Here is a 21918-nt window from a genome sequence, read left to right on the forward strand (position 1 = left end):
CTGAAGCAAAAACACTGTGTTGCGGTTTGAGGTCAGGCCTGTAAATATATCTTATCCAAATTTGCTCCAGCATTTTTACAATGTTTTGCATGTTCAAAAACAGGAACCACTTGGATTAAACAAATCAAAGAAGACGCATCCTGCGGTCGAGAGAACAATTTCAATCTCTTTCAGAAGAGTCGAGTTACTGGGAAGAATCGAGCGAAGAGAACATGAGATTGGTGGAGCTACTGCAATTGGGGGAAAGAGCTGTCAACACATTTCTAAAAGCTGGAGGAGTAGTAGGGAACCATTAATTTTCGCAGAACTGCGGTCAGAAGACAATCCTAAATAGTCATGATTGGGAATCACTTAAACATCTGGTGAAATCAAATTGTTAAAAACAACAGCAGAACTAATGAAAATAACAAATTTGTTCGGAAGTGATTTTTTTCTAGGTCAAGTCTTTTGATGCAATTCAGACTCAAGATTCAAGTCTAATAGTAGAAACATTTTTTTCATTAAATCCATCAAACTGTTACTATGATTCAAGTTTCAAACTAGGTTTTCAAGTTACGTCTCAAGTCTTAAGAGCACAAGTCAAAGCTGAGTCTGAAGTTTTGTTTTTATTTTTGCAACTTAAGTGCAACTCAAGTCGCAGTTTTAAACTCCAGTCACCATCTCTGGGTTGTGAATGGTCCACGGTCACGATGCAATTGGGACAACATGTTTTGGGAGTGAACGGCAGTGTAACCATTAGCAAACCAGTGATCTGCAAAGCTGATCACGATGAAATACTTTGGTTTTCTAAGAAGAATGAAGACCAGAATCAGAGCCCATTTGGTTTACTGAGTACAAATTCACCCTGTTTCAGTGTGATTGGAGCATCAGAGTAAGACGAGAGACACACGCACATTATGTGGCCAAAGAATGAGGTCAAGTTGTTTACCTGAACACACTGACTGACCCGGTTGTTCCATCAGTGAACATCCTTTCTGACGATGAGAGACGGTTCCAGTGCCAGGACTCATCAGGCTTTAACTGTGCAGTGCTTCATCATTTACACAAATGGATTGGTCACCACAGAGTCCAGACCTTAAACCCGTTGAGGATCCTTGGATGTGTGCAGCTGCTGGATTCCCCAATAAGAAACACAAGATATCAGGAAAACTAATGCAACTGTGGATAGAAAAAAAAAAAAGTTTTACAGATGAACGTTTGAGACGTGGGTGTTATTCAGGAGCGACAAACCTCTTATTCACGGGAGCAGTAACGTGTGCGACGTTTGGGAGAAATTCTAGTGAGTGATTTTACAGAAGAGCTATGGATTCATGACGCACAACTTTTTATGAACTGTGTGATGCTGTGAGAGCTCTGGTAGAGACAGCTGCACGTTGTCCGGTAAAACCAAAGACCAACTGTCATCCTCCTTCTACTTCCTGGTTGTAACATCTGGCTGTTGATCACGTGACCCATGTGGTGCAGAAAAAGCTTTTCTATTGTAGTTTTGCCATATCGAAATCAGGACGTTATCCAAGAGAAAAAACATTTTATCGGAAAACATGAGTTTTTAGGGTGTGCTGTGGTGGCGCGGGGGTTGGGCGAGGCCCGAATGTGGGGGCCTTGGTCCTCGACGCGGCCGTCGCGGGTTCGATTCCCGTCCTTGGCAACCTTTGCTGCATGTCTTCCCCCTTCTCTCGTTGCCCACTTTCCTGTCAATTGGCTATCAAATAGGCCACTAGAGCTAAAAAAAAAAAAAAAGTTTTTAAAAAAATTGCTGTGTTTCCATTAAACATATATTTTCGTAATTTCAATTACATCCCAATCAAAACTAAACGTACATCAACTTAATGTTTGTATGTGTAACTTTTCTTGGGACGGGCAATGCATGATTGGCTCCCAAATGGTCAATCTGCCTTTGCAGAGAGTCGAATTTAATTGGCAGCAGAGTCATTTCCCTCTTGTTGTTACTGCTTTACTTCCACCCCGAATGGCTCTCGAGCTCTTGATGTGAAACAATAACAATCACAGGATAATCAACATTTGTTGAACAGTTTAATTGTATTGATAAATTCATTATCTCCACTTTCTGTCGAGAGCCGTTTCAGCCTTTTGGCCACGTCCAAAAAGCTGAAACTGCAAAAGAAAAAAAAAAAACTTGCTGACTCCAGAAACTCAAATTGAATCACAGCAGCGTGTCGCGGGCACCACATTAGGACTTGAACTGTTTCTTTTCAACAGCTCTTGTTTTTACTGTGATGTCCAGAACGTCTTATTTCATTTTTGCCGTTTCTAATGATTCTAAACGGGGCTTGTGAGACTCACAACTGTCTCACGTTGCATTGCAACACACCAGTGACACTCATGATTCATGACACGCTGTGGATATAACGACTGCCAAGGCGATGTGATATGACAGCTCTTAGTGCTACAGATATTTCTGCTTTTCTTGGACTCCGTCTCCAAGCGCCTTTTACTGTCACATTAGCTACATCGTGGAGTTTTATACCGGCCAGGGAATTAATTGGGAGTCTTTTGTTCGGCTTTCTGAAATCACATTTTAACCTCAAGCGGATCCAGTCGTGATGGAAAACAGCACTTAAATATTGCCTGTGATAGTTGTGGGAATTTTCTTCTCTTAAATCTGTCAGAGCTGCGGCCCTCTCGATGTCGGCTTGCAAATTCGTCTTTGCTTGGCAGAGAAGTCAATGTTGAGGTCAGAACATTCGCTTTAAAAAACTGTTTATACTAAAAGCATTTGAGAGGGGTTTTTTTGTGTGTGTGTGGTTTCAGGCGTATCAAAACTTTCCAAGTAAAGAAGAAAATATCCTCGTTCGGCGAAGACAAGAGTGGTATTCGTGGTTTGCAGGCCAAAACCTATAAGAAACCTGTACTCATTTCTTGTATTCAGTCGGGTACAGTTATATTCATCTCTGAAAAGTTTTCATAAAGTTTAGACTAAATGAGGTTTGGATTATGGGATTTCTAACATGCGTGCATTCCGACATCTTTGGAATTTGACAGAGAAAACAAATCCGTAAATCTACCAGTCAAGCGTAACTAGAGTTGTCGTTGCACATGGTCATCATTTGGCAGATATCCACTGTAAAGAAAGGCTGAATCTTCAAGGTGACATTTTTTTAGCGATGCCTTCTTTTGCAAAAAAAACAAATATCCATCCTAAACTCCTTCTCGAGATCCGCTTTCATAAATCGCGGAGCAGCGACGATCTCCTGGGCTTTACAAATAAAATAAGTGTTCAACATTTCACATTTTACAGGGTTTTACCGCCTCTCAATGAAGTTTAACGTCTTCTGTTTTCACTACAGAAAGTACCAATGGCTAAAGTCCATTTGCAAGCACTTCAGTTCAGCTTTTCCAACGTGTTAATAGCAAGAAATTATACACTCGATGCGTAATACATCAACTCCATAAAAGTAGTTCATGCATGCTGGTGAAAATGAATAATTTTATATTATAGCATTGGTTTTGTGTGAGTCTTGCTCTGAAAAAAATAAAAAATCTTCTTGAAAACGTGTGCTGGTGTTTCTGCAAAGGCGTCTGGCTCAGAATCAAGTTGTGCCACAAATTTGATAACTTTAAGTTGCTTCTTGAGAGTATTGTAAAGGACTCTGGACTTTCACACCAGTCACTTGTGATGTCATTTCAACTTGACCACTCTGACTGGAAAAGACCTGATATCTTACACAAAAAGAAAGTGTGTTTCAGCGGAACCACGCCTGGGTCACAATGATGAGACGGTGCCCGGCCCAGGATCCAGGCCGCTGCACACCTCTGGTCACTTCCCAGTATTCCCTCCTCCTGTTGCTGTAACTCTGTGTCTGCCGTTCTGTTTGGCTGATTTCCTTCTGTATCCTACGATGACGGCGAATAAGCCGGCGGGTGTGGAGCTGCGCTCTCTTCCAGCTCTATGAGACGTGGTGTGCTAAAGACGGAAAAATGGAATAAGGAGAAGGAAAAGAAAATGCTGCATGTTGCATTACTCAAAACAGTAGGTGGGTAACTATGCAGTTCTTTCCATTACTTTAAGGTACTTTCAGTAAGATTTTAAATGCAAATAAAAGCACACTGGGTACCTATCCTTAATTGCAACCCTGGAGTCGGTGAAGATGCCAGAGCTGCCATAAACGCAGAGGCAGACCAAATTCACCAGGCGGGCCGGGGTGAAAAAACCCCCAGAGTTTCTTCATGGGGCCACAGAACAAAACAAAGAAGTAAAAAAAATATATAAAAAAAAAAACAGGGCAATGAATTATCTTTTGGTATATGAAGTGAGCCAAAGAGCCACTTGTGGCTCTGGAGCTGCAAGTTGCAGAGTTCAGCAGATAAAACCTGTGATCTGCAGCTGAAAGTGCAACAACTTTCACTGTGAAAGTGAAACTGCAAATTCAAAAAAATTGAATTTGTCCAAGGAAGCATTTAGTTGCGCTTTCTACACCCATGCATATTATGAAGACCCTTTAATTCTCTACAGTCAAAATGGACAAATAAAACAATGCCTTTTTTTTCTATATCTTCTCCTCCCCATAATGCCAAGCAGGGTTTTTTTTTTGTCTGAATTAATATGCTACAAATACAGTGCCTACAACAGTGCAGTGTTATAGTTTAAGTTCTTTCTTTCTGTCTTAATTTTTTTCCACAGGCAAATTTATAGAATACAAATTGCCTGTTTAAAGTTACATGCATTCATTTCCAATCAGTTTTTGGTAAATTCTCAGAATTCCCACTTCTAACTCAACAGAGGAAAATGGCGTATTATTTCATTTGCTTGAACAGATTACATGGTGATCTAAGCATTAGGGGAAAAATGTGGGCTGAAAAGTAGAAAAGCAGCAACATCTAATATCATTTGGACATTTAAAAGTTACTCGACAACAACGATGAATCAAAGCTACTAAGAGTTAAGATATACTTAGTGTTAGCTTAACAGTTGTGTTTTTTTCATCTTCCCTAGTTTAATCATGCTTTCTGGAAAGTCAAAACGTTCTAATTTGAATGTAAATTGATAAAAGAATAGAGATTGGCCTTTAAATCAGACGGTAAATCAGTCTGCAGCCCTTGTGAAAAGACTTTTCGTTTAGGTGGCTGGACTGGTTTGCAGCAGAAATGTCTTGGATTATTGTGTGTGCGCAGCGAGCCTCTGGGCTTTGAGCCTCCACCACAAATACAGTCGACGCGTCCAAGCTGGCAGCACCATAATCATGTCTCATAAAATGAACATGATTACAAAAATTACGTTTTACACAGTTGTATAAATAATTTGAGTTGCTGCTTCCATGATCTAATGTTACTTCTATAATATTGTAAAATAAGTTTGTATTGTTCCAGCTCCTTGACATGGTGATCATTTTCACTTTGTGTAGAAATCACTTTTCTAAAAATTCTGGATCAGACAGCTCTAACTTTTCTGAGGTGTTGGATGTTTTGTTATTGTTTCCTGCATGAAATCAACATCGACACTGATTTTCAAATGCTTTTTGGAGATTTCCTTCCTCTTGCTGGTTATTCTGGTGATGAAAAAATAAATCAACAATTATTATTACGCTGACTAAATTGCACATATGGTTAAATGACATGTAAGACGTGTCATTTAAAAGTACTAAATTAAAAGTTTAGGACTTGGACTCATCTTGGGACTTTCACGCCTTTACTTGGCTCTACACTCGATACGTGGTGGTAAGATTTGAGATTTATTTGTAACTCACAAAACAACGAAGTGATCACAGCCACAGTTATTTTATATTCATCAACTGGATGTTGACATTTTTATTGAAATATATGTCTCTGTTCATCTTATTTTATTAGCTATTAGTAGCTAGCTCAACAATGCTTCCTCAACGTAGCTCATCGCGCGTTTGGTTTGTGATCAGCCCTGGAAGACATAAATGGCACGCAGCTGTTAAGGTGAATGCATTTATTTTGAAAATCAGAATGTGAATGACAGACTCTGTCATAACCTGTCCGAGCACAAGTTAAATATTTCATAATTTTGGTTGCACTGAAGTGTTTGTCTCATAGCATTTCTGTGTTTCTGATTGCTGGCGTAACCGAGGTAACGCCAGCAACGGTTTCCATGTGTCCATCCTCTGCCCTGCGCTGCATCCTGTAATCAAAGTCTCCTGGATAAATACTCCGTGATTCTGTTACTCCTTGTCAGAAGACTAAGAATCAGCACCTTTTGTTTCCACACACTGAGTAAGGGTTTTCCCCCTGTATTTAAAAGTTTCAGTCACAGTCCATGTATGTTTCTTATTCGCTGGTGGTAAATAGTTTTTCTCCCTAAGTTTTTATAAGGATACAATTTAATTCAATTCAAAGACACTTTATAGATCTAAAAGGGAAATTAAATAGCAGGACAACTGAACAATTTCTCCCGACTCTCAAACAAAAATACAGTCAAACTTGAAGCACACACCGTTATATCAGAGTTCAATAACAACAGCTTGTGAAAGAGACCCCAGTCTCGTGAGATCTCATTTAGCCCCTAATAAATAATGTATTCATCTACTGCTAAAAGGGATATGTATAAAAAAAAAAGTCCAGGTGATGATAATATAAACTATATGAGTGATAACATTCACAAAAAAAAAAAAAATGCAGAACCCCTCCAGAAGAAAAAAGGAAGCGATCGAGGAAAAACCTCAGAGGTTAATGTACAATAATAAGAGGCGTCTCAATGCCTTTAAGGCCGCGTATTCATACATTAGATATAATCTCAATATGAAGCTGAAACAGTTGGAGCATTCGGCACAGTTCCCATTATCTTGCCCATCATTTCCCTTCCCCTGAAGTACCTGGCCTTATCAGCCGTCTGGATGTGGTCCCGTCCGCCTCTGCCGTGCCGCTAACAGCGCTCCCCTGAACACCCGATCAATCCGCCGGGGCCAGCAGGCCATCCCTGCTAATGGCTAATGAAAGGTGTAATTACAGCAGGTCAGCCGAGGCATTCAGACGCAAAGGGGAAGAGACAGTGATAAGTTCATTTAGATCATTAAAGCTGAAATGTGTCTGCCTCATTTGACTCGGACTCACCCGCATTATCCCGATGATCTTCTTGTGTTTCTATTAAGACTCTGTGGGCGGTACTCGATGATGGAGGAGATTATTAAAATTACAGAGAGAGAGAGGAAGGTAAGACATTTAATTAAACAGAGGTTTGATTGAAACAAATTAAGCAAAAAAAAGAGAGAGAGAGAGAGAGAGAGAGAGAGACAAGTTGAATACTGTTATAAAATCACAATAACACAGAAAGCGTTTTTTCAAAAGAGTCGGCGTAATTTTAATTTCTCCTTCGCTTCACGTCTCGAACATTTCCATTGAATCCAATTAATTTCCTCACCGCTGAAGCCTGGCAAAGCACGCGGCTTGACACGAAAGCGCCTTTGTGATTGGCCCCTGTACGTCTTTATTACGGTTTTTCTTTTAATGCTTCTAATAGCAGTAAGACCTTGTGTCCCTTTGGGGCCCCAGAATTAAACTTGAAGCTGTATTTTTAGGTGCCTATTAATACCTCCAGCTAATTCATTCCAGCTCTCCAGGCACCTAGCATGGCCTCTCAATTATGGATGAGGGGAAAGTCATTGGATTCTCTCTGCAGAGAGGAAGCCGACAGAAAGTGAAGGACACTCTCAGGAGTCACGTACAAACAGGCATTTCAAAGGGCGTGAAAGACAACCAGTGGACGCTGATGGCGCTCTGGAACATCTACAAGGTGTTTGAAAAGTAAGAGAGGTACTGGAGAAGGAGCCTCGTCTTAACACATGTTCACACTTAAAAAAGACAATCAAGAATAAAATAAAGCGAAGGACATGCAACAAAGATTGTACCGAGGATAGATTTTGCAATTTGGGCCTAGTTAAAGACATGCTGTTGATCATGGCCTGTCTCTCGTCCTTCAGTGTACCCAGCAGGCACCACTTCTGTCTCGTTAGTGTTCTCTGCTCTTTGCTAAAGTGGGCCAAAACTGTGATTTACTTCAGATCAATTGTCATAAAAAGCACTGCGGGCAGACGTGGCTTTAAAATTAAAATAGCAAAAGTACCGAAGTGGGACCATCAGGCAGTAAATGTTTTATGGCCAAAAGCTAACAAGGTCAATGAAAACGAGGCAGAGGAAAAAACGATAAATTATTGCATCTGTCAAGTTGGTGGCACTCGGAAAAACAACTGCTTGGTTATAAACTCCTAAACCACGGGGTCAAAATTACACCGTATGATGCGTTGAAAAGAATAACCCTTAACATTTTTACAATTTCCTCCAGTTGCTTTATCTTTGAGGAGCCTATTTTGGTCGGGATTTGGCGGTCGGGGAAGTCTGATGTCTATCTTTAGTGGCCATTGAGCAAAAACACAGGGTACTCTCTGGACTGGTTGGCAGGGCAACACAGAGCAAATAACCATACACAAACACACTCACATCCACACCTAAGGGCAATTTAGATTAGGCAAGTAACTATTTTTGGAGGGTGGAAACAGGCCAGAGTACCTGGAAGCTTGTCTGTTCTGTAAATAAGAAACTGCTGCTCCTGATTTTTTGACCCAGCGTTTACCTGAAGTTACCCAACTTCAGCAATTTGGGTTAAAGACGTAACCTTGCAGTTTTCAGATTGAGTTCACACAACTGCTTAAGAGACGGTGCTTAGCACCCAGAAACAAATAGGGTGAAGAATAGACTAAGTGCGGAAATGAAATTAGAATATCCCTTGACACATGGAAAAGATATTTCCAGCTTTAATTTGTGGAAACAAATTCAAATTTACAGAAAAAGGTGAGTGAAAGACCTTTGCTCAGTGTAAAAAGCGTGTAAAAAGAGAAAATAGCGACCAAAAAATGCATTCTTTTAAAACATTTGATTGATTTCATATTCTAACAAAACACCCTGCCTGTTGCTTTCTGACAGCTTCTGTTGAATATTTGAGCCTCCACACTTCAGACTGGAGTTGTGTCATTCTGAATGTCACCGTGCTCACCGTTATCCGCTGTTTCACAAAAGAAAGGAGAACAATGCAGTGACTTTCCCTCCTGAGATAAACTCAGCTGCAGATGTTTTTCTTTTTCTTCTTCTTTAAGGACTAAACCCGCTTTGAACGATTCCGCAGCTGGACGGCTTCTGGTACACCCACCAACATATCCATTACCGTTGTGAGCAAAACGGATGCAGTAGGGGCAAACTGGGCTTAGCTGCTGACCTTTTGGGTTTGATTAATGGGCTCTCTGATGTACGGCTCTGACAGAGCTCCAGAGAGCCACAGAGTGTTGAATAGTGGAGAAGTGACAGGCTGAGGAACCCAACTAAGATCAATGGGTCCTCCAGCCTGTTTGTCACCGCCAAGACGAAATCGCTGAAACCAGTCAGCCTGAGGGATTACCCAGTTTAGTTTATCCCACTGACCAGCAGGTTTCCATAGTGGTTCATAGATACACTTTCATCACTTCATAATATATGGCAGTAGGGATGTGCCGATCAGGTTTTTTCCTGCCGATACCGATACCGATCACCCATGAGGGCCGATACACCGATACCGATCACCGATACCGATCACATAATTATTATTATTATTATTTTATTTTTATTTTTTTTATCATAAACACTACCGGTTACATTATGTGGAAAAAGGAACCATGAATTCACCTTAATTTAGACAAAAACTTGTTTTTAATAACTTTTTTCAAGAAGAAAACTAAACAAAACAGGCATTGTGCAAATTGTACTGCTATCAGTAATACTATCTGTAACAGACTGAAAACATATGAAAGCTCTGAAGAGGCTAAATAATGCAAAAAAGTCAAAATAAAACCTCTCAACATTGCCAAAAAAATTCAAGTATAAAACTTAACATTCAAAGGCAAAAACAGGTTCCATACAATAAACAATCCAGAGTTACTGAATGAAAACTTCCTGATAGCATGGCGGCTAGCTGATTACTGCTAGCTCTGATTGGCTGTTTCTGACTGAGTGGAGTAATTATGCAGATCAGGGAGGAGATCGATTATTTTTTTAGAGATTATCTGTCTCATGTTAGGACAGCGAAAGTTTTAAAACGTATGTAAAATTTATTTTTTAAGTTAGATGCTGCAGCTTTAAGCAGAGGTTCGGTGTGAGAGTCACTACCAGGTGGAGCAGAAGCAGCGCTCCGTCTGTCAAATATTACTACCTGTAGCAGCGGTTCAACAGCGAGAGCAGAACCAGCGTCTTGCATCGCAGCTCGAAGACTTAAATAATTTTCCAGGTTATTTGTTTAGCTTTCTGACCGTCATGCTAATCTGGGTGAGTGTTTGTAGCTGTGCGCTGCTTTACCTGCTGTCTGATCCTCCGTATGTCTTTTTTACTGCAGTGAGCCTCGATGTAGCCAAACTCCGTCAAGTATGGCATTGTTTTTATGTCGTATTAGCTTCGTTGTGTTGATGCATTTTGACTGCTTCAATTTTCCGCCGCAACACGCAAACTTCCCCATTCACTCAGTGCGTTATAGTTCCACATCGCTTAGGATTTGTTGCTGCGCGTTTGCGCAGAGTGAAGGAAAGAGGAGACCAGCTGCACAGGCAGGTTGGAAATGAGATGATCGGTATCGGCAACAAGAGCCCATGATCGCCGATCACCGATCATGCACTTTTTCACGAAAATCGGCCCGATTATGATCGGTGACCGATTGATCGGCACACCTCTATATGGCAGACTTCAATCAGATATTACTTTGAGGCCAATAATCCAAAGAAAACACTCCTGTTATAACCATTGATGGTTTCAAGCTAGAAATTCAAGTTTAACGCCTAAAAACTTGTCACTAAGCAAAAAAATAGTTATTTCAAAACTTGTACAGTTGAGAGGGAACTTATTACTAATCCCAAGTTATTTTCACTCAACCAAAAGTTTTATTCTGACAGGAAATGACACGGACAGAGTAAGAATGTTTAATTGAAAAAAATTTTTTTTTTTTTATTCACATTTTGACCGATGTCAGACATGTTCCCTTCTCAATATTCATTGGAAGAGACTTCATTGGTATTCCACTTGTTTCAGTTGCTGAAAAGCTTCCAGTATTCGTTGTTATGCGAGACCTTAATCTTTAGCTTCCTGCGCAGGTTTTCTAATAGACTCCAGTCTAATCTGGAGCTCCGGAGCAGTAATGTCACTTCCAGTCAAAAGGAAGATGTTGGTGAAACTGAAAGAAAGATCAGTGAGCGTTTCCATGAGAACCTCCCGTCTCCCAAAGCATCAAAACTCCCTCCAGACAGCAAATGAATTGACCACACCCAGGTGGGCGTGTAAATGTAAAATTACCTGTCAAAAATGAACTACATTTCTTTTTTTTCTGTAGGTTTATTTCAAGTTTTAATGTAGATTATATACAAAAATATATAAAAAATTATAGTTCTTTTTTTTTTTAAACATGACTTTTTGTGACTTTATAACTGGACCGTACGGTTAGACACCAAACTGTAATAAAGAACACTACACAATGAAGTGAAAAATTATCTATGATGCTAAAAATAAATGTAAAAAAATCTTTATTTCCCAAGCAGAGATAAAGGAGGAAGTGACAGAATTGACCGAAGATGACTTAATTGTAGTTCCAAACGATCTTAATAACACTTTTCATTCTGACGTCTTTCTTTCCGAGACCTTTCTTTGTCTGATGCCGTTTTTGCTAAGACATTTTATTGTGACGCCGTTTTTTTCTTTTGCCTTTCTGTCTGAGACCTTCGTCGTGTTTGCTAATACTTTTTATTCTGATGCAGAGGTCTGAAGGCTTTTTTGTCTATGATCTCATATCTGAGGCCGTTTGTTCTAATGCGTGAGGACGCTTTCCCAAGATCTGAGGATGTCCTAAAATGTACGCCGTAGTTCTGCCTCGGCTGGCTTCTCAGTAAATATTGTGATAGAGAGGATTATCAGGACTGTCCTCTCTTTTTTTAGGATTATTGTGATGTGGTGTGAGAACATGCGCTGAATGCCGACGGCATTATGGCCGACAGATTTACACGGATAATCTCCTCTACGGGTTTAACAACAATTTGCAGAATGACTTATCTCTTTATCCCATTCCATTGAAGTCTACTAGAAATCTTTATGCCAACATGCAGAACGATGATGATCACTCCTCTGAGTGATTTCTACAACTTTTACAAAAGACTTTCAGACGGCAATGAGGAGTTTGTATTTCACCGACAGCTTTTCTTTTGCTAGGAACCACATAATCTACCTTGTTTTCATTAATAGTGAACCACAGCAATAGCATTGCTGCAAGATCTCAGGAGAAAACCACAATCACTGTGTGAGACCTGGCTTTAATTATGACATATGAAACCTTTACTTTCCTCGTTAAACAGGCAGCACATCCACCGTTTCTTTTCTTTTTTTTTTCTGCCCCACACAGCCTGTATCTCTTTGAAAAGTTTGTTAGAGTTATCAGAGATACCCGACTGGGATCCAGATACAGTTTGGCAGCAAATCAACGCCATAATGAGAAGGAGCCGTTTCGAGCGCATATGGGCATCTCTGTGTTGAGCTGAAAATCCCTGACGGCACAGCAGTTGTGTAATATGTAGTAGCGGAAAATAAATCCTGTGGGAAATGACAGCCAAAGTGGCTCATGTGAGAGACAAAAAAAAAAAAAAAACCTCTCCTCACGATAACAGAGTTTACTGTTATCGTCAAAACAAAGCAAAGCACACATCTCTGCGTTTACTTCCAAGACCTCTTGGATTCTACAGATCAGATTATTGTTCGCCATAGGAAAGCGTGATGTGACGTAAAACCGGATCAAGTTCAACTGAAAAGAACTGAAACAAAGTCTTCAACTTTAATCTGCTTTTCGACATTTTCGACAAAGGGATCGACTCCACTGGTGATGGTCTTTTCACCATTTTCTAATGTATCCTGTATGTCACAGAGTCTTTCGTGTCCACCCAACAAGGCGTCGCTTTTGGGTCGGTCCAGAGTCATGAACTCCTATATCCAGGGGCGCAACTACACATTATTCAGGTGGATGCGAAAACATAAATCGCCCCCCCCCCACAATCCCCCTCACCCCCGAAGGAAGGTTGAAGGAGCGTAGAAAACATACGCTTGCTCTACCCCCCCTCCGAGACGAAGTTACGTGAAAGGTAAAATTCGCTACATTTACCTCGTCACGTACGCGAGGTGAAGGAGTGTAAGGCGCGCTGAAGTGTATGGGAAAACAGAATCGGGGCGCCGCCCCCTCCAGACGGGGTTTTGACGCCCCCTCTGGTGCTGCGCCCCTATGCGTTGCATGCGCTGCATACCCACTTTTTGCGCCACTGACTACATCTCTAAACTGACATCAGAACAAAAAACAACATCTGTGGAAATAGGCTGTAGTAAAAAATAATACCAGCAAATAATATTAGATAAAACCAACTCAAACCCGAGATAAGAACTCATTTTAAGGCTACCTGTGTAATTCATCGAAATGCTTAACAACCAAATGAAATCAAACGGTACACATTCTTTCAATTTGCTGAACCACTGTGCACGTTTAACAGATGGGTGCACATTTTCGGGGGGGCATGAAATGACAATGTATGGGAGCAAAATGGTGCCACAAATTATAACGAAAATGCAGGATGATGCACATTCAGTTATTTGAATTTCCTCTATTTTTATGGGTGTATGTGAGCGTGTTCTCACCGTTTAAGCCCATTTTTCCAAGAAATATTACGTTGTGAGGACCTAATGTTTCTCATGGGATGCAAAACCCAAGTCCCTCATGAAGAAGTGCTGTTTTGGGGTCAGGGCTTAGGTTTAGGAAAAAGGTGTGAATTGAGCTCTGGTTGGGTAAATGATGGTTAGGTTAGTTTTAGGGTAAAATGAACTGAAAGTCCTTCTGAAGATATGTGCATTTTTGTTTCCCCATCCTCGATAGTTGTATTTCACTACAACCTAAAGATGCTCTCTCATCCACAGGCTTTTGCCACAAAGATCCGTTGTTACCATGACAATCTAAGAGAACTAGCAAAAAAAAAAAAAAAAGAACAAAAAAGACGACTCCAGACGCATCCAAACTGCATGCTGCTCTCTTGTTATTCAAGCCTGGCAACCTGACAAACCTCATCATCATCTCATTGAAAGCTGCACCTGCAGCAATTCAGCTGTGCTGTTTCAGCTCCTGATTTGTGCACGCGTTGGAGAAGTCTGTTAGAGAATCTCTGCTGGTTGATAAAAGCTACAGTTTTCCTTTCCCAACTATCGGTTTGGATGTTCCTTCATCACAGCGCCAGCAATATCTGTCAAGAATTGCGCTAACCAAGCTGCTGAGTGGAGGCGATAACACGGTTAGCTTCATTAACCGCAACAGCGACGGCTACTCGCAAAACTGTTTTTGCATTCTGCAGGGAGTAAAAGCGAAACGGCTGACGCAGACAGGCTTACAATCTGGTGTTTTGATCAATTATATAACGTGATCACTGCTGCGAGAGCAACTTCCAGACTTGGAATGTCTGAAAGCGCATTGATCACAGGCCCTTTTAAGAGCTAAATTATTCGGAATGATTATAACGCAAGCCTCTTAGGGAAAGAAATGCAAACGCGCTCAAAAACGAACACGGCTCCCTCAAACCTGTGTTTTGTCATCTTGACGCTTCAACGTGCAAGAGGAAAATAGCGAAAATCACAACCCCGACGTCGGTTTGTCAAGTTTCGTTTTCACCCCGAACACATCATCCGTTGTGTGAAACATGGAGGCGGTATAGTCATGGTTTGGGAATGTTGTAATCCTAATTCAGGGGTGTGAAGTGTTGCTCCCTCCTCAGCGTGTCGTAATGTCATCGTTCGATCCAGGCGTGCTGAACTAAAAACATGACGGATACCAACAGACTTTTAACACCTTTTCACCGATTGCACCGGCACAATATTTTAATGGCGACTGACATTTTTGCGACGTTTCTACAACGAATTCATCTTACCGGAAATCAACATTACTAAAAGAAAAAAGAAAACAAGATATTTGTTTTTGAAAGGATTAATTCAGCTTGGAGCTAAATCTCTTTTGTCTCGGTTATTGCTTTAGCCAATAGTCCATGACAATCTCGAGAATCCTTTAGTCCGCTCTGAATATGTTGTGACCTTTCGTGCGGATCCCTGCAGAATGCCACAGACACGGCTTGCAGCTGCAAGACTTTGGCTGCAATCAATACTAATCAATTTGCCAGTCTGTTAGCTAATAACAAGCTAAGAACCCGCGGCTCGGAAAAATATGTCTCCCAGATCTCTTTAATTTGTCATAATAGGAGGTCAGAGGAAGCCAACCTGATTATCTGGATGAGTCAGATTCCTCATCTGTGGTAAATGGCATTCAGAACACAGCAGGGTTATTTAAGGAGACCCACTTACGCTTTTCGGTTAACGTTCGCTGTCAGCTGGATTTGATTTGGAAATCTGGCTGTTCCTAATCACATTTTAGCACCACTGGAGCCCTGACATATGGGAACACAAGTAGTTACACCTTTCAAAACGAGCAGAGCACGCACACAGAATAATATGAGTCAAACAAAGAGAAACTTTTCAGCAAGGTCTGTTGGTAGATTTGTCACTCAGAGCATACGGAAGATGCAATTAAATATCCTCAGATTCATCGCTTTGGGTGTCAGCTAACCATCCGGTCCAGAGTGGTCTTACGTAAGCGTGTGGACATGGTGTTGTAGAAGCTAATATGATTCATTAGCGCAGAATCTTTTGCCCACATATTCAGACATATTTATAAAGAATAATAAATTATGGTTTCATGCATATATTCACAATCTGAACTAGAGAGTGGTGAGGAGGAAGGACAGACTTCAGAGCATACTGGAAGTTTGGAAATGTTTTTTAGACAGATATTTTTAAACGGACATTTATAAACTGCTTCAGTGAAGTAAATGTAATTATGGTGTTTTTAACATTCATAAACCTCACCTGACAATACTGTCCACCTTAGCAGACTGTGCGTTTCAGATTCCTACCTTGTGTTTAAATCTTCCAGCAGATTGCCCGTATTTATAAATCCTTTATTTGTTTTTGGCAGACAGAGGCTAAAATATGAAAAACTCAAAATGAAGTCTGTTTTCTGATTATGAAAACACACTGCGAAGCTTCGTGGCATCTAATGTCACCATTATGGGATGTCATAATGCCCAAGTCCCTCTTGCAAAGGATGTCTGGATCTCAATTGGGTTTTATCTTGTTAAACTAAAGAATTGTAAAGTCATCTTGCAGGAAAGTAGTAGCTACTCGCTGTCCAAAACGTTGCTCATTAGTGTCATTGCATAATCATCGATTTCTATGATTATGTAAATGATTTGTATGTAAATGTGGGAAGACGGACAAATATATTGGGTTAGAGACCAAGTGAGAAGACAAAGTGTCAAAAACCTTTAAAAATGGCGTTGGATGAAGAGGTCTCAAAACTGTGGCAAAACTGTACAATGTGAACCAGTTCTAATTTAGCAGAGGTGATGAAGAACGACCAGTTCAATGAAAAACCCCTGACCAATTGGGTTATCGTTGGCAGCTGCTGAAAGTGATTCATAAAGTAACTTTGTGACTTTCAATATCAAGAAATCAGTAACTAAGTTACTTTTTCAAGGTGCTATCAGATATCAAGTTACTTTTAAGAAACATCGGTCATGTACTATTTTTACCTGTTGTGGAAGCCAAGAGTTTATGTAAAATGTTTCGTTACTGTTGAAACTTATTTGTTTAATTAGAAATTTAATAAGTACATTTGTTGATTTTAGGTAGAATTATTATGTTACATGTAGCTAATTTCATAATGTTTTATTGGAAGTATGGTTTAGATCTTAATTGGCCTCTTTGCAATTTATGTAAATGAGGTGCTGCAGCGAGAACGAAGGAGAGGAGACAAGAGAGGCGCTGCAAGTAAGAGCGACAGAGTCACACGGTTTACCAACCGTAGTTTGTTTGTGGAGGACAAGAACCAATTGCTTTTTCACAAGAGCAATTGGTTCTTGAACAAAGAAGGCTCCTTTTATTGAAAACGCAGGATGAGCTCAATTCCATTGCATTCTCTTTTTTTTTTTCTGTTCTGCACTGGAGACTTGAGTTAAAGGCGCCATTTCAACCCGAGGTTTGAAATGGGCTTCTGAACCAGACGCTCCAAAGCGTCCGGTCCATAACTCCTCAACTCGCCGTCAGCTCCCGGTCAGGAAGACGCATTTAGTTCAGTGTCTGTGATCATTTTCAGTAAGGATTTTTTTTTATTGATCTTTAGTTGCCTCTGTGATGAACTCTTTGCATAAAGTCTATAATGTCTGCCCATGTGCACCAGTCAAGTGTGTAAATTATAACCTGTCAAAATGACCGACGGGCTTCAAATTTTCCCGTCGTTGATGTTCGTTATGACCAGACAACTTGTGCAAAAATGTCATCTTACAATAATAAAATCAAATTTTCCAAACAGAACATAAAAGCAATCCAAAGTGGATCTTCATGCTGATTTACAGCTTTGGCAACGTGAACCCCACGGTCCAGCTGTTTTGCCTCGTCTGCCTGTTAACGGAAGTCAGTGCTGTCGTTGCCGGGGAAACGTCAGAGCAGGCGGAGCTCCTGCGACAGGTGCTGGATCTCCTGGTGCTGTCCGGTCTGAGGTGTCTGCTTATGATACTGCGTACAAAAAAAGAAAAAAAAATTACACTTTTTTTTTTTTTTTTTTTGCTCTTCCTTGGTACGCTTTCCACTAATTTGCGTCAAATTGTGAAATTTCTGTTAGCCGCTCCCTGTCCCCAGGTCCTCATTCCCTGGCTTCTTCACGTGGAGTCATTGGGCGCGTTTATCTCCTCTTTCACATCCGATTATCTTTGGTTATCAACAAAACCCCAGGGGATTCAGGCTTGACCTGCTTACTTGGAAAGCTGCCTTTGAACCGGAGCCAAATGTCATCAGAGTCCTGCGCACGGTTTGCATTAGCGAAGGTATTTCATGATCTGAACTTATGGCGCCAAAATCACAGTAGATATTTATTTGTTGAGAAATCATTAGACGGCTTCCTGTCTCACGTCATAGCAAAACTCACTTGACTGGTGTGCCTCAAACTAAGACTTTATGAGCTCACTGACTAATGCAGACGTTGTCATAGAGGCGAAGGTGAAAACATTCTTGCTGCCTATTGAACGCAGAGAGTATTTAAATGATGACATTTTCCTAAGGGTAGAGTTTCTTTTTTGTTTTGTTTTTTACTTCTACGCGTTGATTTTATGTCGCACACTTGCAGTTAATGCGAGCAATAAACAGGCAAGGGAAGGCAGTTCACTGCAGCCCACAGAAAGTCAGTGCAAATGGTGTGGAAAGAGGAAATGGGTTGGAGCTCGCAATCTCGCAGAGGTCAGCGTCGTGATCATAACCAGAGTGGCAGAAAGCTCTGCAGTCGAAGCCTGGAAACACACTCCAGCGGTTTCCGGCTGTGACTCGTGTGTATCTGTGTCTCTGGAAACAGGAGTTCATTTTGCAAACATTGACACAGCTTTGCACATTTTCAGTCGGTTCCAATCCAAAGATGTCGCGTTTTTGTTTTTTTTTTCCCCAGGGTTACGTTAAGTCGTAGTGTGGATTTTGATTTATCGTGTTGATGAAAATCAATTTGAATTTAAAATCCACAGAGAGTCCCTCTCTGATAACAGCGTTTTTATTCCAATGAACGTCAAAGCTTTTAACGTGACAGAGTGATTCATGCAGAGCCATGACACGCGCTGCCAAAACCACATAGAGATTGACACTGTTCTACCATGGCAGGATTTAGCATAACTGTAAAAAAAAAAAAAAAATGTTTTTAAGTTTCTACATCATGACCTTTACCACGTCTGAGCGACAGCGCGGCCTTGAAGGACGCCGTGAGCTGGACGCCTTCACACCTTGCTCGGCTCCCCCGGGGGCCCGCAGGCTTGTCAGTCAAGCTGAGTGATGCAGGGGACTTTGACTGTATGCACTTCACGGACAGGCTGGCGTTCTGCCACAGCAGGGGAGTCAATCATGAGCGCCTCCAGCTCCCCCTACACACAGCCAGACCCAAACACAATAGCAGGCAGTCAGTGAGACGGACCCGGCAAATATAAATACAAACTCCCTGACAAACACGCCGCCGTTCGCCGAGGCACCAGACACGAATTACAAATGTGATTTTGAGCAAAGCAGAGTCGTCCCTTGGAAATAAGGTTTGGCTGCGTGATTTGCCAATGCCGCTGTTTTGGCTAAAGGGATTTCCTTGTGGCGTGTTTATATTTTTGTGGACATAAATTGCACAACAGTCTGAAAAAAAATCGCCATTGAGTATTATTTTAGCCGTGGTGTTTTTTTTTGTTTTTTTTTTCAGTTTTATGTTAGTACAATGAAAATACAGAAAAATATGTGCTGATTCCATGCGGCATTGTTGGCTTCCATGGTTCACAAACCATATTTCTGTGGCACATCTTTCATCACACACACTGCATTTGACTACATAAGTTGTTTTTTTGGTTTATATTGTGGAGGATTATAGATATCCTGGGACTCCATATTGACGACAAACTGCACTGCTCTATAGAGGAAGGGTCAAAGTCGTCTCTACTTTCTGAGGCACCCGAGGTCCTTCAACATCTGCCGTACCTTGCTCAGGATGTTTTATACCAGTGCTGTCCTGCATCCTGTAGTGTGATGGGGCAGCAGGAGTGAGGCTGGACTCTGACGGATCCCGTCCAAGGTGCAGGTCATCTTGGGACAACGAGCCTCATCCACTTCATGATGTGCTGGCCGGCTACAGGAGCAGCAGCTTCAGCCAGATACTGTGAGCTAACCAGAACTTCTATCAAGAGGATTAGCCAGTCACTTCGTCACATCTTGAATTAGTCTAAGACGCAGCAGCGCAGTTTTTAACAGTTCCACAGAATCGAGAGCAAATCACTCCACTGCCGATTTGTTTAAGGTTTTCTTTTTGTTTAGGTCTATTACTGTCCTTGCACTTGTATATTTTTATTGTACCACAGACCTGCTGCCGGCAACTACATTAGCAAAAATTCACCGTATTACGACAAAACGTTGCTTTTTTTTTTTTTCCTTTTTCCCCTGCGGTCACTTACAATTAGCCTCTCAAGTAATTTTATTCAGTCACAGACAGGGATCGGTTTTGAAATTTGGGGAACTATAACCAAGCTTTAGTGACACATTATTTATGCATTTTATTGAAGGATGGTCGAAGGCCAAAAAGAAAAAATGTGACCTGCTGAATCCCTGTATGCCATCGCTTTAGTCCACTGGTGGCTAAAATTTGTCTTATTTATTGTGGCTGTCACTAATATAATGCACAAGTGTCAGCCTAATTTAGTCCCACCATCCTGTTTGTTGTGCAGCTTCATCTCCAGCAGTGAAATAGAGGAAGCGATCATGTGTGAGACATCCACCTGCCTTGTGCTGTTGGCGAAGCCATTCTAAGTGGCCCACAGACACACACACACACAAACATAAAAACCCTCTATGTCTGGTTTAATCCAAAACGGCACATCGACCCAAACGGCTGTGTTTTTGTTTCCCCGCGGTCCTCTTTCATGTTAATGTCCCTCTGAATTATTTATCTATGTGTTCTCTTTGCCTTCCTTCTCTAAAGGAATAAATCAAAAAGAGCGAGGCGCACACAAAGAGCAGACAGGAGGATTTATCACGGGGAGTATTGTTTACCACACTGACCTCCGGCGCCCTGCAATATACACATCTGCGCTTTGCAATCCAACAACGGCGAGTGAGGAGACACACACACGCACATCAAAATCATGCTTAGGCCATTTCAGTGGCCTAAGCATGATTATTGCTTCACCCTTCCAGCCTCCGTAGAAAAGATAATAATGGGATTCCCATTCTGTTCACACTTAGTCTTCATTATTTAATGGAAAATAATAAAACTCTTTTCTATGATAGCAAAAATCGCATGTATTTGAGGTTTTTTTTATTTCTTATAAACAATTAGCAATTTATTTTGGACGTGGTACGGCCTGTTCCATTACATCAACATGGTTTCAGGTAAAAACAGAAAAATACGTCGTACTTAAAGACCAGCTCTGTTTGCAACACACAGTTAGCTGATTGGACAAGGTGAAAGGAATATATCCTATCCTCTACAGAAGAGAGCCCAACACAACATAACATTATGTTGTTCCTTCAGAATGTTCCAGTTCACAACGCTCCACCTCTGATGCCAACAAGATTTAATGACAACATTTCATTCTGAAAACGAAGCTCGAGTCATTTGGCATCGAGGCTCCAGCACAAAAAGGACAGAACTGTTCATCTATCGCTCTGCAATCCGCTTTGTTACTGGTGCTTAGTTTAATACCCACCGAACTCGCTTGCAAACTGGCCATTTCTTCATTCACACAGATGGATAAATTGGTATAAATGGATCTATAAAGCTATGATTGGCAGAACCCATCCATGCTTTTCATTCTAATATATTCATCACAATGACGGTCAGAAGAGTTCGTGCATCGTTAGACCAATTCTCATTTCATTTTGCTGCACCCGAAGCAGCATGCTAGCTTCAGTATCAACCTTTATAAACTCAGTAAAAACCATTTTGCATGATCATCTGTTTTCGCAGCTGTTGACTTGTCACATGTATTATAGTATGTTGTATTTTTTTTAATATTTTTTAATTAGTTTAATGATATTCTTCTGCTTTTCTCCTGTATTCTAATATACTAGGATTTATTGTTGTTGACTAAAAAAAAAAGAACTGGAGAAAGAAAAAGAAAAAAATTTGAAATGGACTTAAACTGTGATGCATATTTGCTAAAATATTGGAAGTGCGCCAAGAGGTATAGACTAAAACTTTATTATTGTTTGTTGTATTTAACAAGATGTGTAACTTATTTCTCTGATCTGTCAGTTCTACTTAAATGCAAGTCGTTTGAATATTGATGAGATTTAACAGCTTCCAAAGAA

The sequence above is a fragment of the Poecilia mexicana genome, unplaced genomic scaffold, assembly GCF_051168715.1.
Source record: "Poecilia mexicana isolate PSO_F unplaced genomic scaffold, ASM5116871v1 scaffold_9, whole genome shotgun sequence".
In the NCBI taxonomy this organism is placed as follows: Eukaryota; Metazoa; Chordata; class Actinopteri; order Cyprinodontiformes; family Poeciliidae; genus Poecilia; species Poecilia mexicana.